We start from the raw sequence: 21,537 nt of genomic DNA, 5'->3' as shown, positions 1-21,537 counted from the left end.
TAGCGACAGTTTCAAAAACTACATTTCATTGACTTTCCCAGGGTGACAGCCCGTTTGAGTTACAACGATTGGGTCACATATTCGTACCAACATGTATTTAGCGATATTTTTCTGATATTACTAGGTTGCATCGCTTTTAACAATAAAACGATTGACTGTGGAACTTAATTGTACTAACTTTGGACTGTGACCTGATAAATGTGATAAATGAGACAATTGGACTCCAAGAAAAAACATTCTTTTTAATTTGACGTGATTGCCAAAAATCAGCGATTACACTGGGCGCTGTGGTAGCGCTTCATTTAAAAATTTAGATAAATAAGTCATTTCTTACTGTGGGACCAATCCTAGCTGTTATCGCGCGCTGAAGAAATAGAGACAGTTTCAAAAAGTACATTTCATTGACTTTCTAAGGGTGTCAGTCCGTTTGAGTTACAACGATTGGGTCACATATTTGTACCAACATGTATTTAGCGATATTTTTTTGATATTACTAGGTTGCATCGCTTTTAACAATGAAACGATTGACTGTGGGACTTAATTGAACTGATTTTGGACTGTGACCTTATAAATGTTATAAGTGTGACAATTGGATTCCAAGAAATAACATTCTTCTTAATTTGACATGACTGCCGAAACTCAGCGATTACACTGGGCGCTGTGGTAGCGCTTCATTTAAATATTTAGATAAATAAGTCAATTTTTACTGTGGGACCAATCCTAGCCCTTAGTGCGCGCTGAAGAAATAGAGATAGTTTCAAATACTACATTTCATTGACTTTCTAACGGTATCAGTCCGTTTCAACTACAACAGTTACGTCACATATTCGTACCAACATGTATTTAGTGATGTCTTACCGATATTACTAGGTTGCATCGCTTTTAACAATGAAACGATTGACTGTGAGACTTAATTGAACTAACTTTGGACTGTGACCTGATAAATGTGATAAAGAAACAATTGAACTCCAAGAAATAACATTCTTCTTAATTTGACCTGAATGCCGGAACTCAGCGATTACACTGGACGCTGTGGTAGCGCTTCACTTAAAAATTTAGATTAATAAGCCAGTTTTTACTGTGGGACCAATCCTAGCCGTTATCGCGCGCTGAAGAATTAGCGACAGTTTCAAAAAGTACATTTCATTGACTTTCTAAGGGTGTCAGTTCGTTTGAGCTACAACGGTTGGGTCACATGCTCGTACCAACATGTATTTAGCGATATTTTTCTGGTATTACTAGGTGGCATCGCTTTTAACAATGAAACGATTGACTGTGGGACTTAATTGAACTGATTTTGGACTATGATCTTAAAAATGTGATAAGTGAGACAATTGGACTGCAAGAAATAAACATTCTTCTTAATTTGACATGATTGCCGGAACTCAACGATTACACTGGGTGCCGGGGTAGCGCCTTATTCAAAAATGTAGACAAATAAGTCATTTTGTGCTGTGGGACCAATCGTAGCCGTTAGGACGCGCAGAAGAAATAGAGCCAGTCTCAAAAAGTACATTTCATTGACTTTCTAACGGTATCAATTCGCTTCAGTTACAACGGTTGCGTCACATACTCGTACCAACATGTATTTAGCGATTTTTCTCTCATACTATTAAGTTGCATCGCTTTTAACAATGAAACGATTGACTGCGGGACTTAATTTAACTGATTTTGGGCTGTGACCTGATAAATGTGATAAATGAGACAATTGGACTCCAAGAAATAACATTCTTCTTAATTTGACGTGATTGCCGGAACTCAGCGATTACACTGGGCGCTATGGTAGCACTTCATTTAAAAATTTAGATTAACAAATCATTTATTACTGTGGGACCAATCCTAGCCGTTATCACGCGCTGCAGAATTAGCGACAGTTTCAAAAACTACATTTCATTGACTTTCCCAGGGTGTCAGCCCGTTTGAGTTACAACGATTGGGTCACATATTCGTACCAACATGTTTTTAGCGATATTTTTCTGATATTACTAGGTTTCATCGCTTTTAACAATGAAACGATTGACTGTGGAACTTTTATTGTACTAACTTTGGACTGTGACCTGATTAATGCGATAAATGAGACAATTGGACTCCAAGAAAAAACATTCTTCTTAATTTGACGTGATTGCCGAAAATCAGCGATTACACTGGGCGCTGTGGTAGCGCTTCATTTAAAAATTTAGATAAATAAGTCATTTCTTACTGAGGGACCAATCCTAGCTGTTATCGCGCGCTGAAGAAATAGAGACAGTTTCAAAAAGTACATTTCATTGACTTTCTAAGGGTGTCAGTCCGTTTGAGTTACAACGATTGGGACACATATTTGTTCCAACATGTATTTAGCGATATTTTTCTGATATTACTAGGTTGCATCGCTTTTAACAATGAAACGATTGACTGTGGGACTTAATTGAACTGATTTTGGACTGTGACCTTATAAATGTTATAAGTGTGACAATTGGATTCCAAGAAATAACATTCTTCTTAATTTGACATGACTGCCGAAACTCAGCGATTACACTGGGCGCTGTGGTAGCGCTTCATTTAAAAATTTAGATAAATAAGTCAATTTTTACTGTGGGACCAATCCTAGCCCTTAGTGCGCGCTGAAGAAATAGAGATAGTTTCAAATACTACATTTCTTTGACTTTCTAACGGTATCAGTCCGTTTCAACTACAACAGTTGCGTCACATATTCGTACCAACATGTATTTAGTGATGTCTTACCGATATTACTAGGTTGCATCGCTTTTAACAATGAAACGATTGACTGTGAGACTTAATTGAAATAACTTTGGACTGTGACCTGATAAATGTGATAAAGAAACAATTGAACTCCAAGAAATAACATTCTTCTTAATTTGACCTGAATGCTGGAACTCAGCGATTACACTGGACGCTGTGGTAGCGCTTCACTTAAAAATTTAGATTAATAAGCCAGTTTTTACTGTGGGACAAATCCTAGCCGTTATCGCACGCTGAAGAATAGCGACAGTTTCAAAAAGTACATTTCATTGACTTTCTAACGGTGTCAGTTCGTTTGAGCTACAACGGTTGGGTCACATGCTCGTACCAACATGTATTTAGCGATATTTTTCTGGTATTACTAAGTTGCATCGCTTTTAACAATGAAACGATTGACTGTGGGACTTAATTGAACTGATTTTGGACTATGATCTTAAAAATGTGATAAGTGAGACAATTGGACTCCAAGAAATAAACATTCTTCTTAATTTGACATGATTGCCGGAACTCAACGATTACACTGGGTGCCGGGGTAGCGCCTTATTCAAAAATGTAGACAAATAAGTCATTTTGTGCTGTGGGACCAATCGTAGCCGTTAGGACGCGCAGAAGAAATAGAGCCAGTCTCAAAAATTACATTTCATTGACTTTCTAACGGTATCAATTCGCTTCAGTTACAACGGTTGCGTCACATACTCGTACCAACATGTACTTAGCGATTTTTCTCTCATACTATTAGGTTGCATCGCTTTTAACAATGAAACGATTGACTGTGGGACTTAATTGAACTGATTTTGGGCTGTGACCTGATAAATGTGATAAATGAGACAATTGGACTCCAAGAAAAAACATTCTTCTTAATTTGACGTGATTGCCGGAACTCAGCGATTACACTGGGCGCTGTGGTAGCACTTCATTTAAAAATTTAGATTAACAAATCATTTTTTACTGTGGGACCAATCCTAGCTGTTATCGCGCGCTGAAGAAATAGAGACAGTTTCAAAAAGTACATTTCATTGACTTTCTAAGGGTGTCAGTCCGTTTGAGTTACAACGATTGGGACACATATTTGTTCCAACATGTATTTAGCGATATTTTTCTGATATTACTAGGTTGCATCGCTTTTAACAATGAAACGATTGACTGTGGGACTTAATTGAACTGATTTTTGACTGTGACCATATAAATGTTATAAGTGTGACAATTGGATTCCAAGAAATAACATTCTTCTTAATTTGACATGACTGCCGAAACTCAGCGATTACACTGGGCGCTGTGGTAGCGCTTCATTTAAAAATTTAGATAAATAAGTCAATTTTTACTGTGGGACCAATCCTAGCCCTTAGTGCGCGCTGAAGAAATAGAGATAGTTTCAAATACTACATTTCTTTGACTTTCTAACGGTATCAGTCCGTTTCAACTACAACAGTTGCGTCACATATTCGTACCAACATGTATTTAGTGATTTCTTACCGATATTACTAGGTTGCATCGCTTTTAACAATGAAACGATTGACTGTGAGACTTAATTGAAATAACTTTGGACTGTGACCTGATAATTGTGATAAAGAAACAATTGAACTCCAAGAAATAACATTCTTCTTAATTTGACCTGAATGCCGGAACTTAGCGATTACACTGGACGCTGTGGTAGCGCTTCACTTAAAAATTTAGATTAATAAGCCAGTTTTTACTGTGGGACCAATCCTAGCCGTTATCGCGCGCTGAAGAATTAGCGACAGTTTCAAAAAGTACATTTCATTGACTTTCTAACGGTGTCAGTTCGTTTGAGCTACAACAGTTGGGTCACATGCTCGTACCAACATGTATTTAGCGATATTTTTCTGGTATTACTAGGTTGCATCGCTTTTAACAATGAAACGATTGACTGTGGGACTTAATTGAACTGATTTTGGACTATGATCTTAAAAATGTGATAAGTGAGACGATTGGACTCCAAGAAATAAACATTCTTCTTAATTTGACATGATTGCCGGAACTCAACGATTACACTGGGTGCCGGGGTAGCGCCTTATTCAAAAATGTAGACAAATAAGTCATTTTGTGCTGTGGGACCAATCGTAGCCGTTAGGACGCGCAGAAGAAATAGAGCCAGTCTCAAAAATTACATTTCATTGACTTTCTAACGGTATCAATTCGCTTCAGTTACAACGGTTGCGTCACATACTCGTACCAACATGTATTTAGCGATTTTTCTCTTATACTTTTAGGTTGCATCGCTTTTAACAATGAAACGATTGACTGTGGGACTTAATTGAACTGATTTTGGGCTGTGACCTGATAAATGTGATAAATGAGACAATTGGACTCCAAGAAATAACATTCTTTTTAATTTGACGTGATTGCCGGAACTCAGCGATTACACTGGGCGCTATGGTAGCACTTCATTTAAAAATTTAGATTAACAAATCATTTTTTACTGTGGGACCAATCCTAGCCGTTATCACGCGCTGCAGAATTAGCGAGAGTTTCAAAAACTACATTTCATTGACTTTCCCAGGGTGTCAGTCCGTTTGAGTTACAACGATTGGGACACATATTTGTTCCAACATGTATTTAGCGATATTTTTTTGATATTACTAGGTTGCATCGCTTTTAACAATGAAACGATTGACTGTGGGACTTAATTGAACTGATTTTGGACTGTGACCTTATAAATGTTATAAGTGTGACAATTGGATTCCAAGAAATAACATTCTTCTTAATTTGACATGACTGCCGAAACTCAGCGATTACACTGGGCGCTGTGGTAGCGCTTCATTTAAAAATTTAGATAAATAAGTCAATTTTTACTGTGGGACCAATCCTAGCCCTTAGTGCGCGCTGAAGAAATAGAGATAGTTTCAAATACTACATTTCTTTGACTTTCTAACGGTATAAGTCCGTTTCAACTACAACAGTTGCGTCACATATTCGTACCAACATGTATTTAGTGATGTCTTACCGATATTACTAGGTTGCATCGCTTTTAACAATGAAACGATTGACTGTGAGACTTAATTGAAATAACTTTGGACTGTGACCTGATAAATGTGATAAAGAAACAATTGAACTCCAAGAAATAACATTCTTCTTAATTTGACCTGAATGCCGAAACTCAGCGATTACACTGGACGCTGTGGTAGCGCTTCACTTAAAAATTTAGATTAATAAGCCAGTTTTTACTGTGGGACAAATCCTAGCCTTTATCGCGCGCTGAAGAATTAGCGACAGTTTCAAAAAGTACATTTCATTGACTTTCTAACGGTGTCAGTTCGTTTGAGCTACAACGGTTGGGTCACATGCTCGTACCAACATGTATTTAGCGATATTTTTCTGGTATTACTAAGTTGCATCGCTTTTAACAATGAAACGATTGACTGTGGGACTTAATTGAACTGATTTTGGACTATGATCTTAAAAATGTGATAAGTGAGACAATTGGACTCCAAGAAATAAACATTCTTCTTAATTTGACATGATTGCCGGAACTCAACGATTACACTGGGTGCCGGGGTAGCGCCTTATTCAAAAATGTAGACAAATAAGTCATTTTGTGCTGTGGGACCAATCGTAGCCGTTAGGACGCGCAGAAGAAATAGAGATAGTTTCAAATACTACATTTCTTTGACTTTCTAACGGTATAAGTCCGTTTCAACTACAACAGTTGCGTCACATATTCGTACCAACATGTATTTAGTGATGTCTTACCGATATTACTAGGTTGCATCGCTTTTAACAATGAAACGATTGACTGTGGGACTTAATTGAACTGATTTTGGGCTGTGACCTGATAAATGTGATAAATGAGACAATTGGACTCCAAGAAAAAACATTCTTCTTAATTTGACGTGATTGCCGGAACTCAGCGATTACACTGGGCGCTATGGTAGCACTTCATTTAAAAATTTAGATTAACAAATCATTTTTTACGGTGGGACCAATCCTAGCTGTTATCGCGCGCTGAAGAAATAGAGACAGTTTCAAAAAGTACATTTCATTGACTTTCTAAGGGTGTCAGTCCGTTTGAGTTACAACGATTGGGACACATATTTGTTCCAACATGTATTTAGCGATATTTTTCTGATATTACTAGGTTGCATCGCTTTTAACAATGAAACGATTGACTGTGGGACTTAATTGAACTGATTTTGGACTGTGACCTTATAAATGTTATAAGTGTGACAATTGGATTCCAAGAAATAACATTCTTCTTAATTTGACATGACTGCCGAAACTCAGCGATTACACTGGGCGCTGTGGTAGCGCTTCATTTAAAAATTTAGATAAATAAGTCAATTTTTACTGTGGGACCAATCCTAGCCCTTAGTGCGCGCTGAAGAAATAGAGATAGTTTCAAATACTACATTTCTTTGACTTTCTAACGGTATCAGTCCGTTTCAACTACAACAGTTGCGTCACATATTCGTACCAACATGTATTTAGTGATGTCTTACCGATATTACTAGGTTGCATCGCTTTTAACAATGAAACGATTGACTGTGAGACTTAATTGAAATAACTTTGGACTGTGACCTGATAATTGTGATAAAGAAACAATTGAACTCCAAGAAATAACATTCTTCTTAATTTGACCTGAATGCCGGAACTTAGCGATTACACTGGACGCTGTGGTAGCGCTTCACTTAAAAATTTAGATTAATAAGCCAGTTTTTACTGTGGGACCAATCCTAGCCGTTATCGCGCGCTGAAGAATTAGGGACAGTTTCAAAAAGTACATTTCATTGACTTTCTAACGGTGTCAGTTCGTTTGAGCTACAACAGTTGGGTCACATGCTCGTACCAACATGTATTTAGCGATATTTTTCTGGTATTACTAGGTTGCATCGCTTTTAACAATGAAACGATTGACTGTGGGACTTAATTGAACTGATTTTGGACTATGATCTTAAAAATGTGATAAGTGAGACGATTGGACTCCAAGAAATAAACATTCTTCTTAATTTGACATGATTGCCGGAAGTCAACGATTACACTGGGTGCCGGGGTAGCGCCTTATTCAAAAATGTAGACAAATAAGTCATTTTGTGCTGTGGGACCAATCGTAGCCGTTAGGACGCGCAGAAGAAATAGAGCCAGTCTCAAAAATTACATTTCATTGACTTTCTAACGGTATCAATTCGCTTCAGTTACAACGGTTGCGTCACATACTTGTACCAACATGTATTTAGCGATTTTTCTCCCATACTATTAGGTTGCATCGCTTTTAACAATGAAACGATTGACTGTGGGACTTAATTGAACTGATTTTGGGCTGTGACCTGATAAATGTGATAAATGAGACAATTGGACTCCAAGAAATAACATTCTTCTTAATTTGACGTGATTGCCGGAACTCAGCGATTACACTGGGCGCTATGGTAGCACTTCATTTAAAAATTTAGATTAACAAATCATTTTTTACTGTGGGACCAATCCTAGCCGTTATCACGCGCTGCAGAATTAGCGACAGTTTCAAAAACTACATTTCATTGACTTTCCCAGGGTGTCAGCCCGTTTGAGGTACAACGATTGGGTCACATATTCGTACCAACATGTTTTTAGCGATATTTTTCTGATATTACTAGGTTGCATCGCTTTTAACAATGAAACGATTGACTGTGGAACTTAATTGTACTAACTTTGGACTGTGACCTGATAAATGTGATAAATGAGACAATTGGACTCCAAGAAAAAACATTCTTCTTAATTTGACGTGATTGCCGAAATTCAGCGATTACACTGGGCGCTGTGGTAGCGCTTCATTTAAAAATTTAGATAAATAAGTCATTTCTTACTGTGGGACCAATCCTAGCTGTTATCGCGCGCTGAAGAAATAGAGACAGTTTCAAAAAGTACATTTCATTGACTTTCTAAGGGTGTCAGTCCGTTTGAGTTACAACGATTGGGACACATATTTGTTCCAACATGTATTTAGCGATATTTTTTTGATATTACTAGGTTGCATCGCTTTTAACAATGAAACGATTGACTGTGGGACTTAATTGAACTGATTTTGGACTGTGACCTTATAAATGTTATAAGTGTGACAATTGGATTCCAAGAAATAACATTCTTCTTAATTTGACATGACTGCCGAAACTCAGCGATTACACTGGGCGCTGTGGTAGCGCTTCATTTAAAAATTTAGATAAATAAGTCAATTTTTACTGTGGGACCAATCCTAGCCCTTAGTGCGCGCTGAAGAAATAGAGATAGTTTCAAATACTACATTTCTTTGACTTTCTAACGGTATCAGTCCGTTTCAACTACAACAGTTGCGTCACATATTCGTACCAACATGTATTTAGTGATGTCTTACCGATATTACTAGGTTGCATCGCTTTTAACAATGAAACGATTTACTGTGGGACTTAATTGAACTAACTTTGGACTGTGACATGATAAATGTGATAAAGGAGACAATTGAACTCCAAGAAATAACATTCTTCTTAATTTGACCTGAATGCCGGAACTCAGCGATTACACTCGACGCTGTGGTAGCGCTTCGCTTAAAACTTTAGATTAAAAAGCCAGTTTTTACTATGGGACCAATCCTAGCCGTTATCGCGCGCTGAAGAATTAGCGACAGTTTCAAAAAGTACATTTCATTGACTTTCTAACGGTGTCAGTTCGTTTGAGCTACAACGGTTGGGTCACATGCTCGTACCAACATGTATTTAGCGATATTTTTCTGGTATTACTAGGTTGCATCGCTTTTAACAATGAAACGATTGACTGTGGGACTTAATTGAACTGATTTTGGACTATGATCTTAAAAATGTGATAAGTGAGACAATTGGACTCCAAGAAATAAACATTCTTCTTAATTTGACATGATTGCCGGAACTCAACGATTACACTGGGTGCCGGGGTAGCGCCTTATTCAAAAATGTAGACAAATAAGTCATTTTGTGCTGTGGGACCAATCGTAGCCGTTAGGACGCGCAGAAGAAATAGAGCCAGTCTCAAAAATTACATTTCATTGACTTTCTAACGGTATCAATTCGCTTCAGTTACAACGGTTGCGTCACATACTCGTACCAACATGTATTTAGCCATTTTTCTCTCATACTATTAGGTTGCATCGCTTTTAACAATGAAACGATTGACTGTGGGACTTAATTGAACTGATTTTGGGCTGTGACCTGATAAATGTGATAAATGAGACAATTGGACTCCAAGAAATAACATTCTTCTTAATTTGACGTGATTGCCGGAACTCAGCGATTACACTGGGCGCTATGGTAGCACTTCATTTAAAAATTTAGATTAACAAATCATTTTTTACTCTGGGACCAATCCTAGCCGTTATCACGCGCTGCAGAATTAGCGACAGTTTCAAAAACTACATTTCATTGACTTTCCCAGGGTGTCAGCCCGTTTGAGTTACAACGATTGGGTCACATATTCGTACCAACATGTTTTTAGCGATATTTTTCTGATATTACTAGGTTGCATCGCTTTTAACAATGAAACGATTGACTGTGGAACTTAATTGTACTAACTTTGGACTGTGACCTGATAAATGTGATAAATGAGACAATTGGACTCCAAGAAAAAACATTCTTCTTAATTTGACGTGATTGCCGAAATTCAGCGATTACACTGGGCGCTGTGGTAGCGCTTCATTTAAAAATTTAGATAAATAAGTCATTTCTTACTGTGGGACCAATCCTAGCTGTTATCGCGCGCTGAAGAAATAGAGACAGTTTCAAAAAGTACATTTCATTGACTTTCTAAGGGTTTCAGTCCGTTTGAGTTACATGAAACGATTGACTGTGGGACTTAATTGAACTGATTTTGGACTGTGACCTTATAAATGTTATAAGTGTGACAATTGGATTCCAAGAAATAACATTCTTCTTAATTTGACATGACTGCCGAAACTCAGCGATTACACTGGGCGCTGTGGTAGCGCTTCATTTAAAAATTTAGATAAATAAGTCAATTTTTACTGTGGGACCAATCCTAGCCCTTAGTGCGCGCTGAATAAATAGAGATAGTTTCAAATACTACATTTCTTTGACTTTCTAACGGTATCAGTCCGTTTCAACTACAACAGTTGCGTCACATATTCGTACCAACATGTATTTAGTGATGTCTTACCGATATTACTAGGTTGCATTGCTTTTAACAATGAAACGATTGACTGTGGGACTTAATTGAACTAACTTTGGACTGTGACATGATAAATGTGATAACGGAGACAATTGAACTTCAAGAAATAACATTCTTCTTAATTTGACCTGAATGCCGGAACTCAGCGATTACACTGGACGCTGTGGTAGCGCTTCGCTTAAAACTTTAGATTAATAAGCCAGTTTTTACTATGGGACCAATCCTAGCCGTTATTGCGCTCTGAAGAATTAGCGACAGTTTCAAAAGGTACATTTCATTGACTTTCTAACGGTGTCAGTTCGTTTGAGTTACAACGGTTGGGTCACATGCTCGTACCAACATGTATTTAGCGATATTTTTCTGGTATTACTAGGTTGCATCGCTTTTAACAATGAAACGATTGACTGTGGGACTTAATTGAACTAACTTTGGACTATGACCTTATAAATGGGATAAGTGAGACAATTGGACTCCATGAAATAACATTCTTCTTAACTTGACCTGATTGCCGGAACTCAGCGATTACACTGGGCGCTGGGGTAGCACTTTATTAAAAAATGTAGACAAATAAGTAATTATGTGGTGTGGGACCAATCGTAGCTGTTATCGCGCGCTGAAGAAATAGAGACAGTTTCAAAAAGTACATTTCATTGACTTTCTAACGGTGTCAGTTCGTTTGAGTTACAACGGTTGGGTCACATGCTCGTACCAACATGTATTTAGCGATATTTTTCTGGTATTACTAAGTTGCATCGCTTTTAACAATGAAACGATTGACTGTGGGACTTAATTGAACTGATTTTGGACTATGATCTTAAAAATGTGATAAGTGAGACAATTGGACTCCAAGAAATAAACATTCTTCTTAATTTGACATGATTGCCGGAACTCAACGATTACACTGGGTGCCGGGGTAGCGCCTTATTCAAAAATGTAGACAAATAAGTCATTTTGTGCTGTGGGACCAATCGTAGCCGTTAGGACGCGCAGAAGAAATAGAGCCAGTCTCAAAAATTACATTTCATTGACTTTCTAACGGTATCAATTCGCTTCAGTTACAACGGTTGCGTCACATACTCGTACCAACATGTACTTAGCGATTTTTCTCTCATACTATTAGGTTGCATCGCTTTTAACAATGAAACGATTGACTGTGGGACTTAATTGAACTGATTTTGGGCTGTGATCTGATAAATGTGATACATGAGACAATTGGACTCCAAGAAAAAACATTCTTCTTAATTTGACGTGATTGCCGGAACTCAGCGATTACACTGGGCGCTATGGTAGCACTTCATTTAAAAATTTAGATTAACAAATCATTTTTTACTGTGGGACCAATCCTAGCTGTTATCGCGCGCTGAAGAAATAGAGACAGTTTCAAAAAGTACATTTCATTGACTTTCTAAGGGTGTCAGTCCGTTTGAGTTACAACGATTGGGACACATATTTGTTCCAACATGTATTTAGCGATATTTTTCTGATATTACTAGGTTGCATCGCTTTTAACAATGAAACGATTGACTGTGGGACTTAATTGAACTGATTTTGGACTGTGACCATATAAATGTTATAAGTGTGACAATTGGATTCCAAGAAATAACATTCTTCTTAATTTGACATGACTGCCGAAACTCAGCGATTACACTGGGCGCTGTGGTAGCGCTTCATTTAAAAATTTAGATAAATAAGTCAATTTTTACTGTGGGACCAATCCTAGCCCTTAGTGCGCGCTGAAGAAATAGAGATAGTTTCAAATACTACATTTCTTTGACTTTCTAACGGTATCAGTCCGTTTCAACTACAACAGTTGCGTCACATATTCGTACCAACATGTATTTAGTGATGTCTTACCGATATTACTAGGTTGCATCGCTTTTAACAATGAAACGATTGACTGTGAGACTTAATTGAAATAACTTTGGACTGTGACCTGATAATTGTGATAAAGAAACAATTGAACTCCAAGAAATAACATTCTTCTTAATTTGACCTGAATGCCGGAACTTAGCGATTACACTGGACGCTGTGGTAGCGCTTCACTTAAAAATTTAGATTAATAAGCCAGTTTTTACTGTGGGACCAATCCTAGCCGTTATCGCGCGCTGAAGAATTAGCGACAGTTTCAAAAAGTACATTTCATTGACTTTCTAACGGTGTCAGTTCGTTTGAGCTACAACAGTTGGGTCACATGCTCGTACCAACATGTATTTAGCGATATTTTTCTGGTATTACTAGGTTGCATCGCTTTTAACAATGAAACGATTGACTGTGGGACTTAATTGAACTGATTTTGGACTATGATCTTAAAAATGTGATAAGTGAGACGATTGGACTCCAAGAAATAAACATTCTTCTTAATTTGACATGATTGCCGGAACTCAACGATTACACTGGGTGCCGGGGTAGCGCCTTATTCAAAAATGTAGACAAATAAGTCATTTTGTGCTGTGGGACCAATCGTAGCCGTTAGGACGCGCAGAAGAAATAGAGCCAGTCTCAAAAATTACATTTCATTGACTTTCTAACGGTATCAATTCGCTTCAGTTACAACGGTTGCGTCACATACTCGTACCAACATGTATTTAGCGATTTTTCTCTTATACTTTTAGGTTGCATCGCTTTTAACAATGAAACGATTGACTGTGGGACTTAATTGAACTGATTTTGGGCTGTGACCTGATAAATGTGATAAATGAGACAATTGGACTCCAAGAAATAACATTCTTTTTAATTTGACGTGATTGCCGGAACTCAGCGATTACACTGGGCGCTATGGTAGCACTTCATTTAAAAATTTAGATTAACAAATCATTTTTTACTGTGGGACCAATCCTAGCCGTTATCACGCGCTGCAGAATTAGCGACAGTTTCAAAAACTACATTTCTTTGACTTTCTAACGGTATAAGTCCGTTTCAACTACAACAGTTGCGTCACATATTCGTACCAACATGTATTTAGTGATGTCTTACCGATATTACTAGGTTGCATCGCTTTTAACAATGAAACGATTGACTGTGAGACTTAATTGAAATAACTTTGGACTGTGACCTGATAAATGTGATAAAGAAACAATTGAACTCCAAGAAATAACATTCTTCTTAATTTGACCTGAATGCCGAAACTCAGCGATTACACTGGACGCTGTGGTAGCGCTTCACTTAAAAATTTAGATTAATAAGCCAGTTTTTACTGTGGGACAAATCCTAGCCTTTATCGCGCGCTGAAGAATTAGCGACAGTTTCAAAAAGTACATTTCATTGACTTTCTAACGGTGTCAGTTCGTTTGAGCTACAACGGTTGGGTCACATGCTCGTACCAACATGTATTTAGCGATATTTTTCTGGTATTACTAAGTTGCATCGCTTTTAACAATGAAACGATTGACTGTGGGACTTAATTGAACTGATTTTGGACTATGATCTTAAAAATGTGATAAGTGAGACAATTGGACTCCAAGAAATAAACATTCTTCTTAATTTGACATGATTGCCGGAACTCAACGATTACACTGGGTGCCGGGGTAGCGCCTTATTCAAAAATGTAGACAAATAAGTCATTTTGTGCTGTGGGACCAATCGTAGCCGTTAGGACGCGCAGAAGAAATAGAGCCAGTCTCAAAAATTACATTTCATTGACTTTCTAACGGTATCAATTCGCTTCAGTTACAACGGTTGCGTCACATACTCGTACCAACATGTACTTAGCGATTTTTCTCTCATACTATTAGGTTGCATCGCTTTTAACAATGAAACGATTGACTGTGGGACTTAATTGAACTGATTTTGGGCTGTGACCTGATAAATGTGATAAATGAGACAATTAGACTCCAAGAAAAAACATTCTTCTTAATTTGACGTGATTGCCGGAACTCAGCGATTACACTGGGCGCTATGGTAGCACTTCATTTAAAAATTTAGATTAACAAATCATTTTTTACGGTGGGACCAATCCTAGCTGTTATCGCGCGCTGAAGAAATAGAGACAGTTTCAAAAAGTACATTTCATTGACTTTCTAAGGGTGTCAGTCCGTTTGAGTTACAACGATTGGGACACATATTTGTTCCAACATGTATTTAGCGATATTTTTCTGATATTACTAGGTTGCATCGCTTTTAACAATGAAACGATTGACTGTGGGACTTAATTGAACTGATTTTGGACTGTGACCTTATAAATGTTATAAGTGTGACAATTGGATTCCAAGAAATAACATTCTTCTTAATTTGACATGACTGCCGAAACTCAGCGATTACACTGGGCGCTGTGGTAGCGCTTCATTTAAAAATTTAGATAAATAAGTCAATTTTTACTGTGGGACCAATCCTAGCCCTTAGTGCGCGCTGAAGAAATAGAGATAGTTTCAAATACTACATTTCTTTGACTTTCTAACGGTATCAGTCCGTTTCAACTACAACAGTTGCGTCACATATTCGTACCAACATGTATTTAGTGATGTCTTACCGATATTACTAGGTTGCATCGCTTTTAACAATGAAACGGATGACTGTGAGACTTAATTGAAATAACTTTGGACTGTGACCTGATAATTGTGATAAAGAAACAATTGAACTCCAAGAAATAACATTCTTCTTAATTTGACCTAAATGCCGGAACTTAGCGATTACACTGGACGCTGTGGTAGCACTTCACTTAAAAATTTAGATTAATAAGCCAGTTTTTACTGTGGGACCAATCCTAGCCGTTATCGCGCGCTGAAGAATTAGGGACAGTTTCAAAAAGTACATTTCATTGACTTTCTAACGGTGTCAGTTCGTTTGAGCTACAACAGTTGGGTCACATGCTCGTACCAACATGTATTTAGCGATATTTTTCTGGTATTACTAGGTTGCATCGCTTTTAACAATGAAACGATTGACTGTGGGACTTAATTGAACTGATTTTGGACTATGATCTTAAAAATGTGATAAGTGAGACGATTGGACTCCAAGAAATAAACATTCTTCTTAATTTGACATGATTGCCGGAACTCAACGATTACACTGGGTGCCGGGGTAGCGCCTTATTCAAAAATGTAGACAAATAAGTCATTTTGTGCTGTGGGACCAATCGTAGCCGTTAGGACGCGCAGAAGAAATAGAGCCAGTCTCAAAAATTACATTTCATTGACTTTCTAACGGTATCAATTCGCTTCAGTTACAACGGTTGCGTCACATACTCGTACCAACATGTATTTAGCGATTTTTCTCCCATACTATTAGGTTGCATCGCTTTTAACAATGAAACGATTGACTGTGGGACTTAATTGAACTGATTTTGGGCTGTGACCTGATAAATGTGATAAATGAGACAATTGGACTCCAAGAAATAACATTCTTCTTAATTTGACGTGATTGCCGGAACTCAGCGATTACACTGGGCGCTATGGTAGCACTTCATTTAAAAATTTAGATTAACAAATCATTTTTTACTGTGGGACCAATCCTAGCCGTTATCACGCGCTGCAGAATTAGCGACAGTTTCAAAAACTACATTTCATTGACTTTCCCAGGGTGTCAGCCCGTTTGAGGTACAACGATTGGGTCACATATTCGTACCAACATGTTTTTAGCGATATTTTTCTGATATTACTAGGTTGCATCGCTTTTAACAATGAAACGATTGACTGTGGAACTTAATTGTACTAACTTTGGACTGTGACCTGATAAATGTGATAAATGAGACAATTGGACTCCAAGAAAAAACATTCTTCCTAATTTGACGTGATTGCCGAAATTCAGCGATTACACTGGGCGCTGTGGTAGCGCTTCATTTAAAAATTTAGATAAATAAGTCATTTCTTACTGTGGGACCAATCCTAGCTGTTATCGCGCGCTGAAGAAATAGAGACAGTTTCAAAAAGTACATTTCATTGACTTTCTAAGGGTGTCAGTCCGTTTGAGTTACAACGATTGGGACACATATTTGTTCCAACATGTATTTAGCGATATTTTTTTGATATTACTAGGTTGCATCGCTTTTAACAATGAAACGATTGACTGTGGGACTTAATTGAACTGATTTTGGACTGTGACCTTATAAATGTTATAAGTGTGACAATTGGATTCCAAGAAATAACATTCTTCTTAATTTGACATGACTGCCGAAACTCAGCGATTACACTGGGCGCTGTGGTAGCGCTTCATTTAAAAATTTAGATAAATAAGTCAATTTTTACTGTGGGACCAATCCTAGCCCTTAGTGCGCGCTGAAGAAATAGAGATAGTTTCAAATACTACATTTCTTTGACTTTCTAACGGTATCAGTCCGTTTCAACTACAACAGTTGCGTCACATATTCGTACCAACATGTATTTAGTGATGTCTTACCGATATTACTAGGTTGCATCGCTTTTAACAATGAAACGATTTACTGTGGGACTTAATTGAACTAACTTTGGACTGTGACATGATAAATGTGATAAAGGAGACAATTGAACTCCAAGAAATAACATTCTTCTTAATTTGACCTGAATGCCGGAACTCAGCGATTACACTCGACGCTGTGGTAGCGCTTCGCTTAAAACTTTAGATTAAAAAGCCAGTTTTTACTATGGGACCAATCCTAGCCGTTATCGCGCGCTGAAGAAATAGAGACAGTTTCAAAAAGTACATTTCATTGACTTTCTAAGGGTGTCAGTCCGTTTGAGTTACAACGATTGGGACACATATTTGTTCCAACATGTATTTAGCGATATTTTTCTGATATTACTAGGTTGCATCGCTTTTAACAATGAAACGATTGACTGTGGGACTTAATTGAACTGATTTTGGACTGTGACCTTATAAATGTTATAAGTGTGACAATTGGATTCCAAGAAATAACATTCTTCTTAATTTGACATGACTGCTGAAACTCAGCGATTACACTGGGCGCTGTGGTAGCGCTTCATTTAAAAATTTAGATAAATAAGTCAATTTTTACTGTGGGACCAATCCTAGCCCTTAGTGCGCGCTGAAGAAATAGAGATAGTTTCAAATACTACATTTCTTTGACTTTCTAACGGTATCAGTCCGTTTCAACTACAACAGTTGCGTCACATATTCGTACCAACATGTATTTAGTGATGTCTTACCGATATTACTAGGTTGCATCGCTTTTAACAATGAAACGATTGACTGTGAGACTTAATTGAAATAACTTTGGACTGTGACCTGATAATTGTGATAAAGAAACAATTGAACTCCAAGAAATAACATTCTTCTTAATTTGACCTGAATGCCGGAACTTAGCGATTATATTGGACGCTGTGGTAGCGCTTCACTTAAAAATTTAGATTAATAAGCCAGTTTTTACTGTGGGACCAATCCTAGCCGTTATCGCGCGCTGAAGAATTAGCGACAGTTTCAAAAAGTACATTTCATTGACTTTCTAACGGTGTCAGTTCGTTTGAGCTACAACGGTTGGGTCACATGCTCGTACCAACATGTATTTAGCGATATTTTTCTGGTATTACTAGGTTGCATCGCTTTTAACAATGAAACGATTGACTGTGGGACTTAATTGAACTGATTTTGGACTATGATCTTAAAAATGTGATAAGTGAGACAATTGGACTCCAAGAAATAAACATTCTTCTTAATTTGACATGATTGCCGGAACTCAACGATTACACTGGGTGCCGGGGTAGCGCCTTATTCAAAAATGTAGACAAATAAGTCATTTTGTGCTGTGGGACAATCGTAGCCGTTAGGACGCGCAGAAGAAATAGAGCCAGTCTCAAAAATTACATTTCATTGACTTTCTAACGGTATCAATTCGCTTCAGTTACAACGGTTGCGTCACATACTCGTACCAACATGTATTTAGCCATTTTTCTCTCATACTATTAGGTTGCATCGCTTTTAACAATGAAACGATTGACTGTGGGACTTAATTGAACTGATTTTGGGCTGTGACCTGATAAATGTGATAAATGAGACAATTGGACTCCAAGAAATAACATTCTTCTTAATTTGACGTGATTGCCGGAACTCAGCGATTACACTGGGCGCTATGGTAGCACTTCATTTAAAAATTTAGATTAACAAATCATTTTTTACTGTGGGACCAATCCTAGCCGTTATCACGCGCTGCAGAATTAGCGACAGTTTCAAAAACTACATTTCATTGACTTTCCCAGGGTGTCAGCCCGTTTGAGTTACAACGATTGGGTCACATATTCGTACCAACATGTTTTTAGCGATATTTTTCTGATATTACTAGGTTGCATCGCTTTTAACAATGAAACGATTGACTGTGGAACTTAATTGTACTAACTTTGGACTGTGACCTGATAAATGTGATAAATGAGACAATTGGACTCCAAGAAAAAACATTCTTCTTAATTTGACGTGATTGCCGAAATTCAGCGATTACACTGGGCGCTGTGGTAGCGCTTCATTTAAAAATTTAGATAAATAAGTCATTTCTTACTGTGGGACCAATCCTAGCTGTTATCGCGCGCTGAAGAAATAGAGACAGTTTCAAAAAGTACATTTCATTGACTTTCTAAGGGTTTCAGTCCGTTTGAGTTACATGAAACGATTGACTGTGGGACTTAATTGAACTGATTTTGGACTGTGACCTTATAAATGTTATAAGTGTGACAATTGGATTCCAAGAAATAACATTCTTCTTAATTTGACATGACTGCGGAAACTCAGCGATTACACTGGGCGCTGTGGTAGCGCTTCATTTAAAAATTTAGATAAATAAGTCAATTTTTACTGTGGGACCAATCCTAGCCCTTAGTGCGCGCTGAATAAATAGAGATAGTTTCAAATACTACATTTCTTTGACTTTCTAACGGTATCAGTCCGTTTCAACTACAACAGTTGCGTCACATATTCGTACCAACATGTATTTAGTGATGTCTTACCGATATTACTAGGTTGCATTGCTTTTAACAATGAAACGATTGACTGTGGGACTTAATTGAACTAACTTTGGACTGTGACATGATAAATGTGATAACGGAGACAATTGAACTCCAAGAAATAACATTCTTCTTAATTTGACCTAAATGCCGGAACTTAGCGGTTACACTGGACGCTGTGGTAGCACTTCACTTAAAAATTTAGATTAATAAGCCAGTTTTTACTGTGGGACCAATCCTAGCCGTTATCGCGCGCTGAAGAATTAGGGACAGTTTCAAAAAGTACATTTCATTGACTTTCTAACGGTGTCAGTTCGTTTGAGCTACAACAGTTGGGTCACATGCTCGTACCAACATGTATTTAGCGATATTTTTCTGGTATTACTAGGTTGCATCGCTTTTAACAATGAAACGATTGACTGTGGAACTTAATTGTACTAACTTTGGACTGTGACCTGATAAATGTGATAAATGAGACAATTGGACTCCAAGAAAAAACATTCTTCTTAATTTGACGTGATTGCCGAAATTCAGCGATTACACTGGGCGCTGTGGTAGCGCTTCATTTAAAAATTTAGATAAATAAGTCATTTCTTACTGTGGGACCAATCCTAGCTGTTATCGCGCGCTGAAGAAATAGAGACAGTTTCAAAAAGTACATTTCATTGACTTTCTAAGGGTGTCAGTCCGTTTGAGTTACAACGATTGGGACACATATTTGTTCCAACATGTATTTAGCGATATTTTTTTGATATTACTAGGTTGCATCGCTTTTAACAATGAAACGATTGACTGTGGGACTTAATTGAACTGATTTTGGACTGTGACCTTATAAATGTTATAAGTGTGACAATTGGATTCCAAGAAATAACATTCTTCTTAATTTGACATGACTGCCGAAACTCAGCGATTACACTGGGCGCTGTGGTAGCGCTTCATTTAAAAATTTAGATAAATAAGTCAATTTTTACTGTGGGACCAATCCTAGCCCTTAGTGCGCGCTGAAGAAATAGAGATAGTTTCAAATACTACATTTCTTTGACTTTCTAACGGTATCAGTCCGTTTCAACTACAACAGTTGCGTCACATATTCGTACCAACATGTATTTAGTGATGTCTTACCGATATTACTAGGTTGCATCGCTTTTAACAATGAAACGATTTACTGTGGGACTTAATTGAACTAACTTTGGACTGTGACATGATAAATGTGATAAAGGAGACAATTGAACTCCAAGAAATAACATTCTTCTTAATTTGACCTGAATGCCGGAACTCAGCGATTACACTCGACGCTGTGGTAGCGCTTCGCTTAAAACTTTAGATTAAAAAGCCAGTTTTTACTATGGGACCAATCCTAGCCGTTATCGCGCGCTGAAGAAATAGAGACAGTTTCAAAAAGTACATTTCATTGACTTTCTAAGGGTGTCAGTCCGTTTCAGTTACAACGATTGGGACACATATTTGTTCCAACATGTATTTAGCGATATTTTTCTGATATTACTAGGTTGCATCGCTTTTAACAATGAAACGATTGACTGTGGGACTTAATTGAACTGATTTTGGACTGTGACCTTATAAATGTTATAAGTGTGACAATTGGATTCCAAGAAATAACATTCTTCTTAATTTGACATGACTGCTGAAACTCAGCGATTACACTGGGCGCTGTGGTAGCGCTTCATTTAAAAATTTAGATAAATAAGTCAATTTTTACTGTGGGACCAATCCTAGCCCTTAGTGCGCGCTGAAGAAATAGAGATAGTTTCAAATACTACATTTCTTTGACTTTCTAACGGTATCAGTCCGTTTCAAC

The sequence above is a fragment of the Hydractinia symbiolongicarpus genome, chromosome 13 (assembly GCF_029227915.1).
Source record: "Hydractinia symbiolongicarpus strain clone_291-10 chromosome 13, HSymV2.1, whole genome shotgun sequence".
NCBI classification, from domain to species: Eukaryota; Metazoa; Cnidaria; class Hydrozoa; order Anthoathecata; family Hydractiniidae; genus Hydractinia; species Hydractinia symbiolongicarpus.
The sequence above is the reverse complement of the archived record's forward strand: the minus strand, read 5'-3'. Positions refer to the sequence as shown.